Below are 22,574 nucleotides of genomic sequence, written 5' to 3'. Positions count from 1 at the left end.
TATTGGATACGTTTTTTTATGCTGTTTGAAATTTTGTTATTTGGAGTTCAATAATTTTATTTTTATACTTTCATAAACATATTTATTATATAAATTCAAATAAAAGACTTTCATTTTTAAAATAAAAACTGTTGGACATGATTGAAACTTGGTGGACAAGTCAGACATGGACTGAAGTTTACTTTTCCTAAATGTAGTTGGATTGCAGAAAGGGGTGTTAATTTTAACGATTTCACAGGTGGCATGGGTTGGGGGGATCGCCTACATGATAAAGAAAAACAACAAACAAAGCAGTTTTAACAATACCTAAAAACAGGTATTGTGTTTAATTTAGATGCAATTCCATTCTCAGAAATTGTCAATAAAATTTACAATCTAACACAAAAACATAATCAACATGATTAAAATTTTGGTTTTGTTTCCAGCAGGATAAACAAAAAAAATAAAGTTTTTTTTATTTTTCATGACAAAAATCAATCACAATTATTTAGCGACATGCTAAACTCAAAAGCCTTCAAAAATTGGTCCAGATAGTTTTTGTAAATGACACGAGGGGACTTCTTTGCTGTACCATATATGCAGGCACAAACTAATTGTATATCGTTTCGTTCACTCTCTCTCTTTCTCCTACTCACATAGTCATTCATTCCCAACGTGAAGACCGCACTCGTTTCACTAAAGCGCCCTGTTCATTTAATGCCATGTAGGTCTTTCGTTCTCTATCTTCCGTCAAATTCATGTAGGTCAGGTAACCAAGGCAGCCAGTAAATAAAATCACTCCCGGGATCATAATAACATAATTCTAAAAGCAAAAAAAAAAAAAAGAAAAAAAAAGAAAAAAAACTATAAAAAATAAAATAAAAACAAGATGATTGTATAGATCAAAACTTATGGAAAACAATATTGGTTTGGCAAAATATAACAAATTAAAATTGAAAAGCAACAACCCAAAATGTTCAAGAAATGGAAAATGAAAAACCATTAACTTATTTACATGGTTACATTTTATTATTTTTTGATAATTAGTAGGTTTTGAATTTGCAATTGCCATTTTCTTTAATTCATTTATTAATGTTACATTTGACCACTGTTTTTTTTTAGTTATTAATTTTAAATTTTTCAGTAATAAATTTTGTTTAGCAGGTGTTTTTTTATTAATTAACACATTTTTCAAATCTGTTAAAACTATTTGGGGAAATATTATGCATTGGATACGTTTTTTTTATGATGTTTGAAATTTTGTTATTTTGATCTCAATTTTATTTTTATACTTTCATAAACATATTTATTATATAAATTCAAATAAAAAACTTTAATTTCTAAAATAAAAAAAAAAACGTATTTTTATAATTTCATAAACATATTTCTTAAAAAATTTCAAATAAAATAAAAAAAAGTTTATTTTATTTTGTTATTAAAAGTGAAAATATACACTAATTGTGTTATTTTTATCTGTATAATTTTGTAAATTTTTATTGTATATTTTTCAATAACGTCCTTTTCTCACATTAAATTTCAATAGATCGCTTCACAATAGAAATTCTGAAGAACAATAAAAGTGATGGAACTAATTTTCCATGTCACCATTTCCAGTAGCAGCCACACCAGAAGTTAGGAAGGATGTTAGCTGACTAATATATATATATATATATATCTTCTATATGTATATCCACCTTCACAATGTTATTGCCAATGTAACGTCCAACCTCTTGACGCTGGGTATGACTTTAAAGACATCCAATGGTGAGGCTTCATTTGAGGTCTGTGGGGAATGTGAAGTTGCTCCATAGCTACCAGGTCCACTTTGGCAGAGTGGCAATACCTTTTAGGGTATTTGGTGTCACCAGATTAGGCTGTCAGAAGATATTGGCTTCCTGCTCAAAATGCACCAAACATTACAGGTAACTTGGAACCACCTTTGAATTTAATATTTCTTTGACACTGATATTGCAATTTTCTATTATAACGAAAAATAAAAAATGTGAATAAAAATGTCAAATAGCATAAAGTCTGTAGCTCAAATTGACTATAAGAAGATATTTTTTTAATGCAACAAAATGAGTGTTCCCGGTGTAATATATATATATATATATATCTTATATATAAAGTAGTAGCATTCATGTGTGCATGTATGTGTGTGTACAACTCCCATACAGTCCACATCACTGAACCGATCATGACCAAACCTGGCATAATGAGAGTCCCCCACCTCGGGATGGTGCACACCATTTTCCAAGGTAAAGATCAAAGGTCAAGCCTATGCATATATACTCTCCTACGGCCCAGACCACTGGAGCGATCCTGACCAAACCTGACATGATGGTCTCTAACCTAGAAATGGTACGCACTATTTGTCAAGTCAGGACTTTGCTGTAGGCTTGGTTACCCACGAAGCATACAGCAAAGTCACATGCAAAGCGTGGGGTATCTTTGCTAGTGTTTATATATTCTAGCAGGATGTACAGAGGGCATCATTTGGTTTTCTATAGTTCCCAGAGAAGCGAAAGTGATACGTATGTTCTGTTGAACTGTTTTAATTTGATCAGGCTTACAGTTCTGATTGCAAGTCTGTCGTTCGATGAAGATTATCATTGTAATCTCTAAAAAAAAAATAAATAAATAAAATAAAATAAAATAAAACAAAATAAATAAATATAATGAAATAAAATAAAATAAATAAACAATTACTTTTTTTAAACTGCAGTTGTAATTTTTTTTTTTTTTCTTAGGGAGAATCCTTTTGTTATAGTAGTAACATAGAACACATGATTGACACTGCAATGGATGTTGAAATTGAACTCTGGATTCAAAACGAAGACAGTGAGCAAACAATTACAAAGTATGCAGTAAACGTACACAGTGTATGTTCACATTGAATCTTCAAATTTGAACTGATTTTTAATCAATGTCTTTATCTGCTGTAACATGGGTTCACATAGATTAAATAAAGGGTTCAGTTCGAAATTTCATATAAATTCTAGAGTTCAGCATAAGGATTCCCCAAGTTTGAAAAGATGTACCTGAAGAAGATTGAAAGTTACATTGGCTGAAAACGTTGATCAAATATCAATCCAGATGAGAATAGTAGTCAATAATAATTCAAATCATTATATGCTTCGCCGTTTTCCATTTTATGAATATTGTTTTCATTTTGTGTTGTTGCCTTTCAACTATTCTTGTAACTCATTATCAGATTTTACCGAACCAATATTGTAGTCATGAATCTCAATCTATACAAGCACCAAAAACAAAGACAAAAATAAATAAATAAGAAACAAACCTTGCATTTTTAAAAACCAATTTCTGGTAGACATGTGCAAATCCCCATCCCAACAACAAATGTATGTTCAAAATCTAGTCTGAGCAGCTGGGAAACATATGCTAAACATACATAAATGACAGAAAACTGAACCCTCTTTCTAAAAATTAAACAAAGTTTTTAAAATAGTTTCATAATCTGAGGATTTAGTGGTCAATCAATACAGCAATCCAAGGATTCTTTTCCAAATAGTGAAATGACAAAAATTCCTTTTCAGGATGGACAATCTACAACATAATCATTAAATCACCCAAGTTAAGTAACATTGAGCCTGGTCAGTATCAGATGGGTGACGGTTTGGGAATATTAGATGCTGGATGTCATTTCCATAAATGACGGGATATAAGTGCAGCTGAAAACCACATGTGAATTTTACATTCTTTAGAAACTTCCTCCAGGTATTATTGAAGGGACTATTTTTTATGAAAGTGAAATTAATTTGTATTTAACAAAAAAATCAAAGAATTGTCCAATCTTAATTTTTTCTTTTAAATTACTGATATTCATTCTTGGTGGCTAAAAGAAAATTTTAATTCACCATAATGCATTTTTACAGGGTGTTACATTAAAATAAGACACTTGATAAAAAGAAAGCAAAATGGGCAATAAAAACAAAAGTGGTTATAGTCAGCTAATATACTTCCTAACTTCCGGTGTAGCGCTACCAGAAGTGGTGACAAGGCAAATCAGTTCCTTCACTTATCTTCTCTCATGCCTATGTGCATGTACTATTTTTTTTTTATCATGTTTTTTCCAATCTTTCTTTTTAATAATAACTTAATAATCATTGAAAAGTTTTTTGGTCTTATATTGATTAAGAATTATTAAAATTAGTTTTATTTTTCCTTAAGAATAATTGAAAACACTTTTTGCACTCTTCTTTTTTAAAGAATTATTGAAAACACTTTAAAATCTTTTTTAATAATGAACTATTTATTTTATATTGTTATTTGTATAATTTCATTAATTTTTATTGTATACTTTTAAATAAATGTCCTTTTTCTTATATTTTATTTCAATAAATCACTTCATAATAGAAATAATGAAGAACCATAAATGTGAAGAAAATGATTTGCCTTGTCACCACTTCCGGTAGTGTTACGCCAGAAGTTAGGAAGTATGTCAACTGACTATAACCACGAAAGTTGCATATATAGAGACCCACCTGTTTACTTAGCAACAGTTAGAGCTACATACTACATTATTTTTCAGTGTAACCTTAAGTCACATACTTCATCGACCATCTCTTTGTCTATAATGATGAATGCCTCCACAATGGCAGCTTTCAGAGAGTCAACAACATTGTGAATGTGCTTGGTCGGGTGATGAGATTGACTATAAGTCTGTTATTAGTGATGACATTGTTAAGCAACCATACCCGTGTTGTCTTGGCCTTGCATGAAGGAGCGGAGTCCTGCTAGATGCAACAACTCTTTGTATGTTGTTTACTTTTTTGTCAACTCTCAGATTTTGTTGCAACACCTTGTATTTAGTTGGTTGGTTGTTTTGTTTTATGGCATATCATTTTTTTTTGGGGGGGGGGGGATCTAATGCGGACCCCTGTATTTAGGTGTTATGTAAATAGGTGGTGTATCATAACCCTTGCTATTCCAAGAAAATATTTTCTTTTTTAGAACCCTTTTCCTCCTTTAATTTCTGAATCATGAAATGAATGTGCTCATAAAGGGAGGCTTCTATTTGTGTTAAAGTAACCTTTAAACATTGGACACACATGTTTATTCGGACGTCAACCTTCTTTCGGTTATTTATGTTGAAACCATACATGCTGTTGCATCCGATTTGATTTGTAGATTAATTTGAATTTTTAGAAGAGATTTTTTATTGCATACAGCAATTGATGTTCCCAAATGGTCACCCACTTAGTACTAACCAGATTCAATGTTGCTTAACTAATACATCAACGAAACTATAGCTGTATTAGTTATTAGAAATTTGGAAACTAATAATAACATTTCAAAAGAATTCGAAAAAAATAAAATAAAATAAAAAAAAATTTTTTTAAATAATCACCGATTATCTTGAACTTTTCAGCTTTAAAGTGGTTGCCATTGACACAATATAGCACTTTTTTTTTTTTTTTTTATTACATTTTCACCCCAAACAAGGCACATTGCCACTTTAATGTAGGGGGCTACTATCAAGGGAAACATCTACTGGGGTACTATGTAGGGATTAGGGCAGCGAGATGTTGGTTCACGTTGCACTTGAACTTATGCATGTCAGTACAGTTGGGGAAGCAGTGACCTGGAATGGAATTCCAAAGTCTAGCAGTTCTGGGGAAGAAACTACTGGAGTAGAAGGATCTTTTACATCTAGGGATCTCTACAGTGTGGGGGTGGGATTGTGTAGCTTGTCGGGTCTGTCGAGGGTGTTCACGTCGTGGGGGCACAAGTGCTTGCAGTTCTTCAGAGCATTCACCATTATAATACTTGTAGAACAGGCAGAGGGATGCAACGTTTCGACGATGGGACAGAGGCTGAAGTTTTGATGCCAGTTTAGGGCCTATCAGATTTGCGACTCTCTTTTGAACCCTGTCAAGGAGCGAGAGACTAGTAGCCGATGCACCGGCCCAAATATGACAGCAATACTCCATACATGGGCGAATAGTGGCCTTATAGAGGTACATGATACTTTCGGGTGTTAGAAGTTTTCTAGCACGGTAGAGAGAGCCCACCTTCCTCGCAGCGGCCCTGGCAATGCCCTCGATGTAATTGTTCCAGCTCATGTTTCCTGTGAACGTTAGGCCAAGGAGCTTGAAAGACGTACTCTCAGCTAAAGAGTTGTTGGCCATTGCTATAGGTGGTAGAGAAGGTTTCTTGTAATTATTGAATGAAACCAGTTTTGTCTTGGTGGCATTGAACGTTACCATCCATTTTTGTCCCCATTCCACTACTGATTTGAGGTCATCCTCTAGTGTTTCTGCCATTACTTTAGATATATGTTCATTTGTTTTCCTGTCGTGCCTGCTATAGAGTGTGGTGTCATCAGCATATATACCCATCTCAGAGGCAGTTTTGTCGGGGAGGTCATTTATGAATATCAGGAACAGCAGAGGACCAAGGATAGATCCCTGGGGCACTCCCGCATTTATATTATATTGTTTAGACGTACGACCGTCGAGGACAACCTGGATTTTTCTCTTATCTAAGAAGGATTTAATTATGTTAAGTATTCTACCAGTGATACCGTAAGATCTAATCTTCCTGAGGAGACCCTCATGCCATACCCTGTCAAAAGCCTTAGATATATCTAGAGCTACCGCTCTGCCCTCTCCCGCTTTGTCCAGTGAATGGTATATGCGTTCAGAGATTACAGTGAGGATGTCTGCCGTGGAACGGGCTTGTCTAAATCCATATTGATGGTCGGTCAGAAGTTTAGCATCTGTAAGGTGCTGGACTAGAGCATGGTTAATTAAGGTCTCATAATAGTAAAATCCGAAAAAATAAATTTTTATCAAAAAAAAAAAAAAATAATAATAATAATAATGGTATCTACTTACTTTTATGTAAATTTCAAATAAAAGTAATGCCTATTTAATTGGCATGTCGCAATTAAATATTACTGTATTATTACAAAAACATGTACTTTGACGCTTCATGAATCAATCATATTCGTCATTAATGTTAACAAGACGAACTGCAGTTACTTCCCCTGGCATCATGTTGTTCATGTATAAACGTAAAATTTCGAAAACTATTTACATTAATAATTCTGTCTCTTATCGTTCTTTGTAATTCTGGGATATGTTACTAAATTCGACATGACAACTGAGTTGATACCATTAGTTTTACTTGAAATTCAATATTTCCATTCGAATTTCACTATTATAACAAAGAAGAAGCGCACACAATATTATCTTAACCAAATTAGTTCTTGTTTTATAACCATCTGATTCTATTAATAATTTCATAACCAAACAATACCGTAATAATTATGATATAATGTTACAACATTGTTTGGTTATTAAATTATTCATTGTTTTATATAACTAAAACTAATTTGGTTAAGGTGTTGTTTCAATGGCAAACATCTTAAAGCTGAAAAGTTCAAGATAATCAAATGAAGAATAAAAACATAAGGGAGGCAGCGTGATTATAATGTAAATGAAGTTCGTATATTTTTTATTAATAATTAATGTAAATAAAATAGCGAAACCTGTGAATATATTGTTATATGTCTCCTTTCGGATTCACCAGTATCATAAAGAAAGAATTGCATCAAACTGAAAATGAAAGTGTCCGTCCTTTGAGAGGAGGAGTAAGAGGTAGTGACTACAGAGGAGAGGCGGGAGCATTTATTCGGCTAACAACAGCGAATCTGAAACTAGTGATCTTAGTAAGCGCGCAAGAATAGCAATTTTTAACTTGATCTAATAAAAAAAATGTTCAGAATTTTCAAATTCTATCCTTCGTCATTGTTTTTAGAAGCAACACAGAAATTGCCAAGAACGATAACTCAACGCGACTAAACTCGCGATCTTAAAACCGAGAAAGGCCCATTCTTGATAGAAAAAAAAAATGGGTTTCTTTTGTGTGATTACTAGTCAATACCATTTTTTATTTTTGTATAACCAAAATGTCAGCCATTTCGGGAATTCAAAAAATAGTTACCTGTTCTGGTGATGTAGAACAGTCGCGGCCATCGACAAACGCATGTAAAAATCTGTTTAGAAAGTTTACATGTTTTTGTTACATATTAATGAGGAGTCACTTCCATTAAAAATCCAGTTTGTATTATGCATCTAAAATTGAGAAAAGCACGTTTGAAAAGTGTCAATATTATGAGAATAAGAGACCGAATTTGATATGTGATTTCGCTTATTCACATATTGTTGACACTTTTTAAGCGTACTTTTTCTCAGTTTTGAATGCATAATACTAATTGGATTTTAAATGGGAGTGGTTCCATTTAGTAACATATTACAAAAAAACATGAAACTATTAATATATTTTTTCTCGCGTTATTCTTTGATTATACATTGCGTCGGTTCTACGCTATGTCGTCAAAAATTGGGTGATCAATAACGCTTTCTTATCAGGAAGCAAGTGATCATTTTTACATTGCATTTAGTGAAATCCTACTTTGTGTGTCTTTAATTTTTCCAGAGCATTGACATTACACGAAAAAACAAAAAAAAAAAAAAAAAAAAAAAAGGAATCCCATTTTTACTTTTCCATTGCGAACGTATGAGATACAACGAATAACATTTTATGGTGCTTCTACATTATTGGGACGAGATTTTGTAGTCGATAAATGGAGTTTTCAGATTAAAAAAAAACAATGGTTTCGACCGTTATCAATTCTAACAAGTTGCAATGGTAGCTTCCAAATTATGCAGTCGAAATTACCTAAATATTACTGGATTATTAAAAAAAAAAAAAAAAAAATTAATCGGGTTAGCAAATGAAAAATTGGGCTATCTTTGTTTAGTTCGAACGGAAAATTACCTCCCTGTTGAACTTTGTCTTTTACGATCATTTTAATCAAATTCTATTTTTTTTTATTTTCTTTAATAAAAAATTTTCTACCTTATAAATTTTCGTAATTTTTAGATATAATCATCTTAAAAATAGGAGGAATACGTAGATAACATTGTTTGTAAGAAATTCTGCAGAAATAAGTAGGCCCCCTCATTAGTCGGTTTGTCCACCCACGATTTTTTTTTTTTTAACCCATCAGATTGTTTGTTCTTACTAACTGCCGAGGCTATTCTTGGCGCTAAATTTATCTTTTCAGCCCGGCAGTTTTTTCCAGAGGCAACAGATTAGAATGGACGTATGAAAACTCACTCGAGGCTTGTAGCCTCAAAACCCCTTTGTCTCATTGAGACGTATAATGCTCTAAAGTCGGGTAAAATGTTATTATTATTTGCAAACAACAATGCCCTTATGTTGGGCGAAATATTATATTCATCGCACACTGTTGTACTCTGTGAACTTTGACTTTCATCATCACTGACAATGTCTCTCAGAGGCGAAATTAAGGTCTATATTTTGACCTGTCCTTTGTTCGCCATTCGGACGGTCGCACAGTGAAATCCACGAGGACTGCCGGACTAGCAGTATTCATCTTTGGAAGGCATCCTGGCATCACTTAACTCCTCGACCTGTTGCAGATTTTCTTCGACAGCAAAGTATTCTATTCAACATTATGCAAAGATAAACTATGAACCATTAATAGTTCATAGAACTGCAAGCACTTGTGCCCCCACGACGTGAACACCCTCGACAGACCCGACAAGCTACACAATCCCACCCCCACACTGTAGAGATCCCTAGATGTAAAAGATCCTTCTACTCCAGTAGTTTCTTCCCCAGAACTGCTAGACTTTGGAATTCCATTCCAGGTCACTGCTTCCCCAACTGTACTGACATGCATAAGTTCAAGTGCAACGTGAACCAACATCTCGCTGCCCTAATCCCTACATAGTACCCCAGTAGATGTTTCCCTTGATAGTAGCCCCCTACATTAAAGTGGCAATGTGCCTTGTTTGGGGTGAATATGTAATAAAAAAAAAAAAAAAAAAAAAAAAAAAAATTACCCTTTCCAGGTGTTACCAGCCCAGCTCGGCAGATAGCTAAAGTGTATCTTTTGCAATTTGGATCTTTTAGCTTTAATAAAATGTACATTAAAGTTTACAGGTGAGCCTGTTGCACTTTCTGATTGTTTTCTTTCATTCTGCCAAGGGCAAAACCGAGGTGAGAGAATATCTCGCACGTTTTCATGTGAAATTCAGTTTCACGATTTCCGAAACTCTCATCCCAATTCTGTAGAAGCACCCATTTTTTACCTAACAGAAATAAAATTACTTGTTTTCATTAAAACTTGGAATATTACTTTACATAACAACAAAAGTCTGCATCAAATAAAATTAGAATCGTGAAGATTTTAGCAGATTTTGTCTTCCTGGGTTGTTAAGATAAACAAGCACTAAATGTAATTGGCATTATTCCAGCATATTTCTTGAGACATTTCGGTAAAGGTATGGCATCTTTTAAAACTTTTAAAATAGCCACTGTTAGAGGCTTTCAAAGGTGCTGAAAACGAAATAACATTTAAAATTCCAGGAAAAGTAGTTTCCAAGATGTGAAAAAAATTATAGCTTCAAAAAGTGGAGGATCACTTTTCTATATTAATTTAACCGGAAATGCGGACCCATTTTTTGGCCATCTTTTTCTTGAAGTGGCAACATAAGATAAACACAATTTAACGTAAAATGGGTAATTGTGGTTTGGTAGACCAACACAAAATCTACCTTTAAAAAAAAAAAAAAAAAATGGTTTCTAGGATGTGCTGGCCACAATTACCCATTTTACGTAGACCCCTCCCCCTCCAAACAAAAAGGTGGCCATAAAGTGGGTGCTCATTTTACGTTAAATTAATTTATATGAAAAGTGATCCCCCACTTTTTTAAATAATTTTTCACATCTTGGAAACTAGTTTGTTTTTTTGTTTGTTTTTTTTTGGGGGGGGGGGTTAAATGTTATTTTCGTTTTCAACACCCCCGAAAACCTAGAATAGTGATAATTTTAAAGGATTTTTTAGGGTGGAAAAATGCTGCACCTTTGGCCGATAAATTATGGACACTATCATCCGTAGATCAAAATTTGTCTACCGTCAGTATCGCAGAAAGTCTTTGTAAACAAGAAAATGCGAATCTTAAGGATAATCCTAACTTGATTTTAACTCCAAAACGTTCAGCATGTCATAACCTTAAAAAAAAAAAAAAAAAAAAGTTATCACTTTACGTTTGCAATAAAATTGCTGCAACAAATATTTATGCAGAACACAGATCGTGCTATTCATTCAGGTTTCAAGTTAAATTCCATTTTTACTGCATCTTGTTTATTAAATTGTTAGGTGAAAATAGGTTGTTTGTTTTTTTTAAGTCTCCCTATGTTAAGAATGGTGGCGGACCTGAACGAGAATCACCCCCCCCCCATAATTTTTATAGTATACTTTAGTATGTAGTATAGTTTTCGAGGTTGGAGGTATTTATTCCGAAAGCCGTTCTTGACATGGGGAGGTTGGCGGTGTTTTACTACGCTGAGTTTAAGTTGTAAAAAAAAAAACAAAAAAAAAAAAAAAACTTCGGAATATCGGTTAAAATTACGGGGGGGGGGGGGATTCTTGTTCAGGTCTGCCAGAATGGGTTTCTAAATAATTTATTATTTCATTTTCAACACGGTTCTTTCTGCACTAGTAGCAGCGTTTCTTTTAATGCGTTTCAGTCGCAATTATTTTAGATGGCGAACGAACGGGAGTAAGAAATATTTCATAAATAAACAACCTGTCGAGGACTGTAGTCTTGTGTGTTAGATATGCAGATCGATACTGGCTCTCAACATTAGGACCTCAACATTATTTAAGCCAATTATTTCAGGTGGGAATAAAAATAAAAATAAAAAAAAATTTAAAAAAACTTATTTTGTTGAATAAATTCATAATTTCTGACGTTGTGCCGCCATTTATATTTTTAATAACGGTTTAAAATATAAATTTTTTGATTGGCACTTGTGCATCCCCTTCAAATTTAGAAACCCATTCTTAGCATGGAAATGGGGGTTGCTTTGTTAACTTCCATTGCCGCGAACGAAACTCCTAAAATAAGAACAAAATTGTTAAATTTTCACAAGTGCTTTTTTACTTTTTCGAGTGAGTTTAGGAATTTGCAAAACAATAAGTGTCGTTTATTTATTAGCCGGTACTTGGACAGAATACGGACCAGACTGAAATAATATTTAGAAACCCATTCTTAACACAGGGAAGATGGGCGTTTTGTAACTACTCTGCACTTTCACCTAACAATGTATATTATTTTACATTAAACGAACAGTAATCGAATCCTCGTCTTTTCTTTTTATTTATAATTTGATGCGATCTTCATCCTACTTTTACGACACGTATATCGAAAATCATGCATTTATTTTTTAAAAAAAGGGTGCTAATGCAAATGTACTTACTGATCCGCGCTATTTTTTTAAATCGTATTTCCAAGTTTGATTATGTGTTTTTATTCAATTGTAAGGTGAAAGTACAGAATAGGTACAAAACACCCTCCCCTCCCCATGTTAAGAATGGCTTTTTAAATAATAACATTATTTCAGCACGGATCAATTGCATGAGTACCGAAAAAAGTTTCCGTACTTATACACTTTAGCGCTGAACGTTATCATTTAGAAAGCCATTCTTAACGTGGGAAGAGGGTGTTTTGTAATTATTCTGTACTTTCACCTAACAAGTTAATAATAAAAAAAAAAAAAGATAAATTTTTACTTCTTTTTCCACCTTTCCATATTTTGGACGCACGTGCGTACAAAAATGTCCAGTGATAACTTATCATAAGGGGTCAAGTTTTACGACGTCCCCACTGCCCCAGCGTATTATAAGAATCTCAACCTCCCCATGTTACGAACGGCTTTCGGAATAAACACCCCCAACCTCGAAAGCCGTCCTTAACATGGGGAGATTGGAAGGGTGTTTATTCCGAAAGCCGTTCTTAACATGAGAAAGTTGTGGTTGACCCGCAAACCTATAGTAGTCATTTTAAAGGTGATTGTTTAGGTGGAAAGTAAGTAAAAATTTACCAAAAAAAAAAAATAAATAAATAAATAAAATATATATCATAAAACTCGAATTTAACCTAAAAATACTTTTTTTTTTTTTTTAATAGCACGGTAACATAAGTGCATAAGCAGCAAAGTTTCTTGTACGGACAATGTTGTTTTTTTACATATGGTTTTCAAGTTAAATTCAATTGTTACGGTATCTGTTTTTTTTATGAAAATGCATAATAGTATTATTTAAAAAGAAAAAAAAAAATCCTTTCTTCCATGTTAAGAATGGGTTTCTAAGTAAAGTTATTATTTCAGTACAGTCCGTATTTTGTATAAGTACGAAAAGTTAGATGTTTAAAACTAATTCCGAATTTATATATCATTTTGAAAATCATTTATAACGTGGAAAGTACTATTCGTTTTTACTAAAAAAACAACCTCGCCGAAAAGGATGAAGCGAAGTAAATAAGAATTCGATACCGATAAACGAAACATGAATCTCAATCAACCCAAATTGACAAAATCGTAAACATTTAAACACTGAAAATATTACATCGACAACGGCTTCAGGAAAAGACGTAAAAGTTGAAGGTTATCTAATAAAAGGGAGTCGGAGTAATAATTAACAATTTCATTGTGTAGTGATTTCTTTTCTTTTTTTCTTTACATTTTTTACATGGAAAATAGGATCCACATTTTATAAATAGTGATCATTGGTTACTTACCGGTTTAACATAGAGTTCAAAGTTTAATAGCCGAAATAGTCCGGTGGAGTGTACTTTTCCTGATCCCTGCGGAGCGGCATTTACACTTTTGGAGGACGAGGTTTTGGGGTTGACCTCCGCCATTTTTGAAGTGGCTTTAAAAGGGGAGAAAACTCTGAAATGACCGGTCAAATTTACAACCGACCCACGCAGGGTCGAGGCGACACAAGGTCGTTTTGAATATCCCTATTTACTTACCTCCCCATGAGGGCAAAATTAGACACAAAATCGTTTTTTTTTTTTAATGTGGAGAGAAATCCAACTCTCAAAGGGGAAATTTTACGTTGCAAAAAAAAAAATCTTTTATTGCCTTTTTTTCTTTTTTTTTTTTTATTACATTTTCACCCCAAAAGGCAAATTGCCACTTTGGTGTAGGGGGCTACTATCAGGGGCAACAGCTACTGGGGTACTATGTAGGGATTTGGGCAGCAAGATGTCGGTTCACGTTACACTTGAACTTCTGCACGTCAGTACTGTTGGGGAAGCAGGGACCTGGAATGGAATTCCAGAGTCTAGCGCCCTGGCAGTGTCAGAAATTTCGTGAAAATAGCGAATAATTCCACCCCATCTTTCCAAGCTTATAACTCCTCGAAAAATGCAATTCAAGCCCTAATTTTTTTTTTCAATTAAAGGAGCAAGGACCAAGATTTCATTAAAAAAAAAAAAAAAAAAAAAAAAAAAAAAAACGTGTTTTTTTTTAAAAAGGCCTTCGGACTTTACAGGTAAAATTCTACAAGAACAATATGTTTTTTTTTGTTTTAAATTTGAATATATTATGTATTGACCTTTTCTCTTCAATTTGTGAGTAAATAATTATGTACTTATCGGGGTCTAAATTAATTATTATTAGACATTTACAAAATGGAAGGCGTAAATTATTCGACCCCCTGTCTTTCCAAGCTTATAACTCCTCGAAAAATGTAATTCAAGCCCTAATTTCTTTTTCAATTAAAGGAGCAAGGACCAAGGTTCCATTAAAAAAAAAAAAAAGAAAAAGAAAAAACAAATAATATGGTTTAAAAAAAAGGTTTTAAACTTCAAACTTTACAGGTAAAATTCTAAAAGAACACTATGTCTTTTTTTTTAAAATTTGAATATATTATGTATTGACCTTTTCTCTTCAATTTGTGAGTAAATTAATTATTTACTTTCGGGTTACTAAATTAAGTATTTACTTTTTAATAGACACTTAAAAATTGGGATGGGGGGGGATCGTGAATTAAAAAAAAAAACGTTTGTCTAAAATATTATATTCGATTTATTGGAAAGAACATAAAATTTCACATTGACCCTGAAAATATCGTAAAAATAGAATCAATAGAAAAATTTTGATAGATTTTTAATTGAAAAAAATTGAGTTCGGAAAATTCATTACTGTTTAAAAAAAAAAAAAAATATTTCTATTACTTTTAAAACAACTGTAATAGTTTATTTTGGAAGTATAATCCATAAAGAAAATAAATAACCCACTTTTAACGGAGAAATTACGAGATTTTTATATTGTATTCGCAGTTTCGTGTTAGGGGTGTACAAAAATATCTACAAAAATTCTGATACTGCTCAGCGGTTCTGGGGAAGAAACTATTGGAGTAAAAAGATCTTTTACATCCAGGGATCTCTACAGTGTGGGGGTGGGATTTAGCAGCCTGTCGGGTTTGTCGAGGGTGCTCACGTCGTGAGGGCACAAGTGATTGCAGTTCGTCAGGGCATTCACCACTAAAATACTTGTAGAAAAGGCAGAGGGATGCAATATTTCGTCGATGGGACAGAGGCTTAAGCTTAGATGCCAGTTCAGGACCTATCAGGTTTGCGACTCTCTTTTGAACCTTGTCAAGGAGCGAGAGACTAGTAGCAGATGCACCAGCCCAGATGTGACAGCAATACTCCATACATGGGCGAATGGTGGCCTTATAGAGGTACAGGATACTTTCGGGTGTTAGTAGTTTTCTAGCACGATAGAGAGAGCCCACCTTTCTTGCAGCGGCCCTGGCAATGCCTTCAATGTAATTGTTCCAACTCATGTTTCCTGTGAACGTTAGGCCAAGGAGTTTGAAAGATGTACTCTCAGATAAAGAGTCGTTGGCCATTGCTATAGGTGGTAGAGAGGGTTTCTTATAATTATTGAATGAAACTAGTTTAGTCTTGGCAGCATTGAGTGCGACCAACCACTTTTGTCCCCATTCCACCACAGATTGGCCTCAGTTTAGAAAGATTTCTCCTCATTATTATACCTAATACGGATACTACTCTTTGATTCTAGTTGATAGTTTTTTGTAGATTTTTTTTTTACATATTCATCATATGCTTATTGACAAATAAATAAAAACGGGATTCGGTGCACATATGGAAGCGGTCGCCGGTAGGCCCCCCTCAATATCTTTTTTTTATTTTTTTCGTCTTTTTTTTCAATTCTTTTCAATGGATTATTATCAAATGGACACTAGTCTATCACATTATCAAAAATGTTGTTTTTTTAAGTCAATATTTAAGTATTTGTAGGAGGGTGCTCAGTTTTTAATCTAAAGTCCTAGTAAATCGATCACCCATTTTAGAACCACTCGATGTTTTAGGTGAAATTTCGCGAATTTAGCCTTTTTTGTTAAGCAATTTGGTTTTTTTATTATTTCGCTTTCTCCTATTATCATACTTCTGCTTTCTGCCCATCAACCACTACTTTTATGAGCCTATCAGACAAAAATGATTTAATAATTGAGAAGACATTTTCAGCTATACCGTAGCTGAAGATCTTGTGGATAGACCTTTATGCCATACCCAATCAAAGGCCTTTGATATGTCAAGAGCAATTGCCTTAGAAAGGAAGCCACCATCAAGAGATTCGCTAATCCTATGAGATATAACCGTTAGCACATTTGCTTTAGATCTAACAGAACGGAAACCATATTACATGTCACTGAGGACTGTGTTTAGTTCTAGTTGAAGCTGTTTCAGCACTATTATTGGAATGCCGTCAGGGCCAGTTGCTTTACTGCAATCAAGGTTTTTGATTAGCTTGGCAACATCACGCACAGATATTTGTATGCCGCATAGTGTGTTTTTAGATACAGAAGGAAATATGGGGGTTGGTGGCCGTGATCACATAGGATAGAATTAGCTGCAAAGTTCTTGAAAAGAGTTTGGCTTTGTCTGATGCTGATGAGATTACTTCAGGTCCATTGGTGATAACTGAAATAGAGCACATGCTATTTGCTATTTGCCAAAACTAGTGGGAACCAAGCCATTTTAGTCTCAGTACATCTATTATCTTCGAAGCGATGGAAGTGATTTCTGTGCACGTGGACCATGGCTGGCTGTTAGGTTTTTGCTGGAATTGTTTGAAGGGTATGAAGCGATCTATACCTACAATTAACCATTCCATCAGATCTGATATTTTAGAGGACACATTCTTTTTAAACATGGAATGTAGAGGTAGATCTGATATAAATGTACGGAAACTGTCCCAGTCAGCCATAGAGTATCGATATACTGTATGATGAAGAGGTACGTCTGAGGACTTATTACATTTTGTTTTTATCCTAACTGATACAACCGAGTGGTTGGAAGATCCCAGTGGAGGCAGAACTGAACATAGCTCAAGGCAAGTTGTGAGAAAAAGATTTAGGAGACTTACATACTAACTCAGTGTCAAGCACGTGGGTGAATTCTGTGAACAATCTGAGTTAGGTCATAAGCAATTCCAATATTTTTCCCGATTCTGATACAATTACCGATTCCATTCTAAATTCCCGATTCTGATACATGTACCGATTCTGATTCTGATTTTTTATAAATCTATAAATATTTAACTATAAAGTTGTTATCTTTTTCCAATTACAATGTAAAATTAATGTGCAGATATTTTCTCAAACGTAAAAACACACGTTTGCAAGGTGTTAGTTTAAAATCAATAAATATTTATTATTTTATTATTACTACCAGTAGAACAAAAAAAAGAACAATTTTTTTCTAGGTAGGAAACTTGGGCGATTATGAGAATAAATTTAGATTGAAAATAGATTTTATAACCGTTCTTGAGAGGGATATAGTTTTGAAAAGATGTACCCCTTCAAAAAAAATTACATAAATCTATACTATTAATAAAATTCTAAATGTTTATTTATTTATTTATGTGTGTGTATATATACCAATAAAACTTTCAAACGGATGCACTGAATTGAAAAATTCTTTTTTCCCCTGAAAGGTGTGAGTCCCTAGATTGTCCTTATCTATATATGACTTGTAACAAACAACGCCGAGTCACACAAAAAGCCCGAAATAAGGGTTTTTTGACCATTTCGTGCAATTGTCAAAAAGGTTACCTGCCTATGTCAACAGAATTTTGCACTGTCTGTATACAGTCGTGGTAACATCTTTCGGCATGCAGACAGGACTTGTGGTGCAATAGATAATGCATCTGACTACGGATCAGAAGATTCCAGGTTTGGATCCTGGCAAGTTCGTAATAATTTTAACCATCATTTTATCCAACGTTTACTCATTATTCTTACCCTTAGTTAGGGTATTTTTGTCTTTTCAGTGATTTTGTTTTGTGCATATGTGGGAATTTCCCATACTCCGAGTTCATATGGTAAGTGCTGATGGTAAGTCAATGTTGAGTGTACTTGATGTCGAGTGTGCTCGATTTTGTGTTTGACTTGGCGTTGTGTGTGCCAACACAACACATCCACTAGTTATTAATATAATAACTGGAAAACATAATACGAGAATGTGTTCTTAGAACACTTAACTTACCAAAAGTAATAAATAAAGTTTTATTTCAATTCTTTTGTTATTTTTCCGGGCAACAAAAAGAAATAAAAACATATCACTTTATATTGTCGGTCGACCATTTTGTTCAAGGCTGTTAAACTTTTAAAGATCGTCCATCATCATATTGCATGAATATGAAGATTCGGCACTTCTACATGTCAGTGACATGTTACAGCAGAAACGAATTATCGACCCCTCTTCTTCAAAAGAGAAATGCAGTCTAGCGGTCATTATGCGAACCTCAAATATAGGCAAGTGTTTACAATAACCCAAAAATATATAATAATAAAATAAATAACACAAAAATATGAAAATGAAACATTTATTGTATAAAAAATGTATCAAAATATAATTTTAATGTATTAAGATAATTTCTTTTCAATGATTCATAACTGAGAATAAAATAATAAATATGATAAAAACACAAAATCTTCATATAAATTGTTTTTAGAATTATTTGTTTTGTTTTGTTTTTACGGTTAGTTTGTATAAAAATGTAGCAAAATATAATTTAAAAAAAATGAAACATTTATAGGGGATTAAGAATAATTCGTTTTTGATTTGTTTTTTGTTTTTTTTTTGTTTTTTGTACAAAGAGATTGTATAAAAATGGAGCAATATATAATTTTAGTTTGCACGCACTCGTAGAAAAGGAAGAGTTATTGTCCCCTGTTCTTTGACTGACAAGTGACATCTGTCGGCGGTTCTTGAAACTAAAATGCACACATTCGCCTCCTGTCACTGAAGTGCAAAAGTGCCAAAAATTCTATTGCTGGCATTGATTTCCCTGATATTTTTCTTGTCAGAATTTTTCTAGAAAAATACTGAGGATTACGGGATGGATCACATGAATGTTGTCAGCATCCTCAGTGGAAGTGATTTTTGTGGAATGAACTGGATTTGAACATCAGTCCATGTTGTTAACCACTAGACCACCCTCACTTCCCAAAAGATCATTAAAGCTCAATTTCGTCTATGATTTCTGTGAGAAAAATAAATTAAATGGCTTACGCATCATGAAGATGCTGGTCGTCAGGGGAAAGTGTACCAACTCAGGTCTCATAAGATCCTTTTTTCCACCACAAATAAAATAAAAAAAATCAAACATGTGAAATAAACGGTGTTTATTTGCACAAGAATAACGTAATAAACGAATCATTTTTTAGTGTCCCAAAAGTGTATTTGGATAGACAGTTCTTGCAAATGTGAAAGTCATTGAGACTGTTCATTGTTTTGACAAGAAAAAGCAGAGAGTGTCCTTTGTTTTCTCAACGAGAAAACAAGCTTAATTTTTGTGTGTGCTAAAAGAAATAAAAAAGAAAGGTAAATGTCCTTGCATTCGGCTGAATATCTGCAGTATTTGCCGTGTGTGTGCGTGCGTGTGGATAAGCACTTCTTTGTGTGTGTGTGTGTGTATGTGTGCGTGCATGTAGATAATCGTGTTTTGTCATGCTGGCGGAAAAATATGTAGCAACGGAGTCGTTGACATGAATAGAGAAGTGAGCGAAGAGTGAGGAATGCAGTGTGTGGAGCGCCGAGTGAGAATGAGTGAGTGAATTCGTTTAAGTATTTGTCGATCGGCTCCCAGGCTATGTGAGAAAAAAGGTTTTGAAAATTAAATTTTTCTCTGAGCGTTGATTGGTTGAAAAGTGCACTTTTTTGTCACATGGTATGCTTTCAACTATGTCCGCCGAACAAAACGCATTTTAAGTTTTGTTCTCCGAAGAATGTGCATGGACATATTTTTAAAAATCTTTGCGCCTCTGGAATTTATCTTTTTTTGCTTGTGCACGTAATTGTGTTTTAATTTATTTATTTGTTATTTTTAAAACAAGAAGTGAATGGAGTTGTTAGGTCTGTCTAACTGCACAAGAGTTAGGTGCCTATTAATTTGCATGTGTGCCGATTTCTGGTTAAGAGCATTTCTCCTTGTTTTGTCTAATGGTTCTTGCAGGGAGGGAGTGACTTGCATAGATTACTGGTTATTTAAGAGATTGTTTTTTTATTTCTTCTATGAATTTTAGAGACTTCTGGAGACTTTTACATTACGTGAAGGTTCTCTTGCGAACGTTCATAATCTTTTGGTAATTGATTACAAACACAGTCAGGGTTGTGATTTACCAATATTTTGCAATTTTTACACCTGCCCCAACTCTGATCTATTAACTATATCCCTTGGCGTCGATTAAATATTTTGCATCTCTTATTTACTTTTATTATTTATTATTTTATTATTTCTTTACTCAAGTGATTAAACTAAGTATTCTCATTCGGTTTCCATTTAGTTTACATTAGCATTATATTTTGACTCTGGTGTTACAGTGCAAGGGAAGTAACTCGATATTTCCTACTTATTGTATCCATGTTATATTGTGCATCAAGAAATAAAATAGAAAAAAGAGGACAGTAAGACATGATTTTTTTTTTTTTTCCAGGGGAGGTAATCCTATTGTACCTATTTACTATGCCTCCCCACGGGACAGAGTTAGACACCAGGGTCGTTTTTTAACGTGGAGAAAAGGTACAAAAATAAAAATTGTCTCAGTCGTGAAGGATTTCTCCTCCACCGAAAGAGAACAAGAAATAGAAGTGCAGCACTGCAGCATCTGAAGAACAGATGGTATTTATTTGCTCCCCCACTGAGCAAATTAGGCACAAGGCCGTTTTTAATGTGAGGTAAAAACCAGCTCCCCTAAAAGTAGGCAAAAAGGGGGCACTCTGGTTACCAAAAATAATAATTGTCCCAGTATAGAGGGTTTCCCCTCCATTGACTGGTACAAATTATCTTAAGTGCAGTATCTGCCGGAACAGATGGTGTTTATTTGCTCCCCCACTGAGCAAATTAGGCACAAGGCCGTTTTTAATGTGAGGTAAAAACCAGCTCCCCTAAAAGTAAAAAGGGGGCACTCTGGTTACCAAAAATAATAATTGTACCAGTATAGAGGGTTTCCCCTCCATTGACTGGTACAAACCATCCTAAGTGCAGTATCTGCCGGAACAGATACTACACTTTGATCTTGACCAAAAGGCCAAAACTGGGTTCAATTAGTTATACAATATTTGGTGCTTCTTCATTATTAGAGCGATATTTGAAAATCGAAATACTGAATTTCAAGTAAAACCAATGATATTTGCTTCATTGTCATGTCGCAATAATGAACACATCCAAAAATTATGAAACACAATAAAATAGAAAATGAATTATTATGAATGAATTAATGAAAAGTTTTCGAAGACAGATAGTGAAAATTGAGTTTTGCTAAATTGGCCTAAGATTTTCATTTTTCAAAAAATAATTACCTCCCTTGTTATGATTCGAAATTTTCTGGGTTTTTCGGGTTTATTTTTTTTTTAGCAAAAATCAATTTTCGCTAGTTTTCTTTTTTCATTAATAATTAATTTTCTACCTTATTGTTTTTGGTAATTTTTGGATATTTTCATTACTGTGACATGACAATTCAGTAAGACATTTTATAACATTAATAACAAAAAGTGTAAAATGCAACGATATTGTAATTTTTCTTAAAGAAAACATTCGAGTAATTGTAAGAAAAAACAATTTTTTCAAATACTTAAGTAGAATAGTTACCTCCCTTAGAACAATGAGTTAATGTTCCAAATTGGCAAACATCAATAATCTGCACAAGCAACGATCAGTAAGTTTTAAATTTTTACCAAACCAAGAAAGTATTTTTATTTTATTTTAAGGTTATCAAGTGTGTTAACATTGTAATTAAATGAGATGGATGGCCATGTTGAAGACTCCACTGCAAGTGAGATATTTCTATCAAACTAAATCATTAATTAGTTTCAGATCTTTCGATATTTTCTGATATTCTCTTCGACGAATATTGGCTGAAGAGAGCTTGATAAAGATACCTTAAACGGGCCTTATTATCAGGCTTGAAACCGACGGTACCAATGATCTGTCTCAACTAACAACTTTCTGTGCACAAAATATAAATACGTTCTTAAAATTTGGATTTTCCTTTTAATTGAGCACTCTGCTGGAATTCTTTTTCCATAAAACACTAATCATATATATATATATATATATATATATATATATATATATATATATATATATATATATACTAGCAGAAGTACCCGTCGTTGACTGCCTACAGAAAATGGACTGTGATTGAT

General features: G+C 33.5%; 1 protein-coding gene across 1 annotated transcript in view; it reads right to left on the bottom strand.

The window, feature by feature from the left end:
* Positions 1–13,757, bottom strand: part of LOC145283663 (neuropeptide Y receptor type 2-like) — an 809,226-nt gene extending 795,469 nt beyond the window's left edge. Inside the window, exon 1 of the mRNA XM_080132664.1 lies at positions 13,623–13,757. The gene's annotated coding sequence lies outside the window, so the exon portion shown is untranslated. The remainder of the gene's footprint in view (positions 1–13,622) is intronic.
* Positions 13,758–22,574: the final 8,817 nt, after the last annotated feature.

Source organism: Euprymna scolopes, chromosome 8, assembly GCF_053919585.1.
Source record: "Euprymna scolopes isolate OS-2025 chromosome 8, ASM5391958v1, whole genome shotgun sequence".
NCBI classification, from domain to species: Eukaryota; Metazoa; Mollusca; class Cephalopoda; order Sepiida; family Sepiolidae; genus Euprymna; species Euprymna scolopes.
Note: the sequence above shows the minus strand (reverse complement) of the source record. Positions and strands in the feature narration are given on the sequence as shown.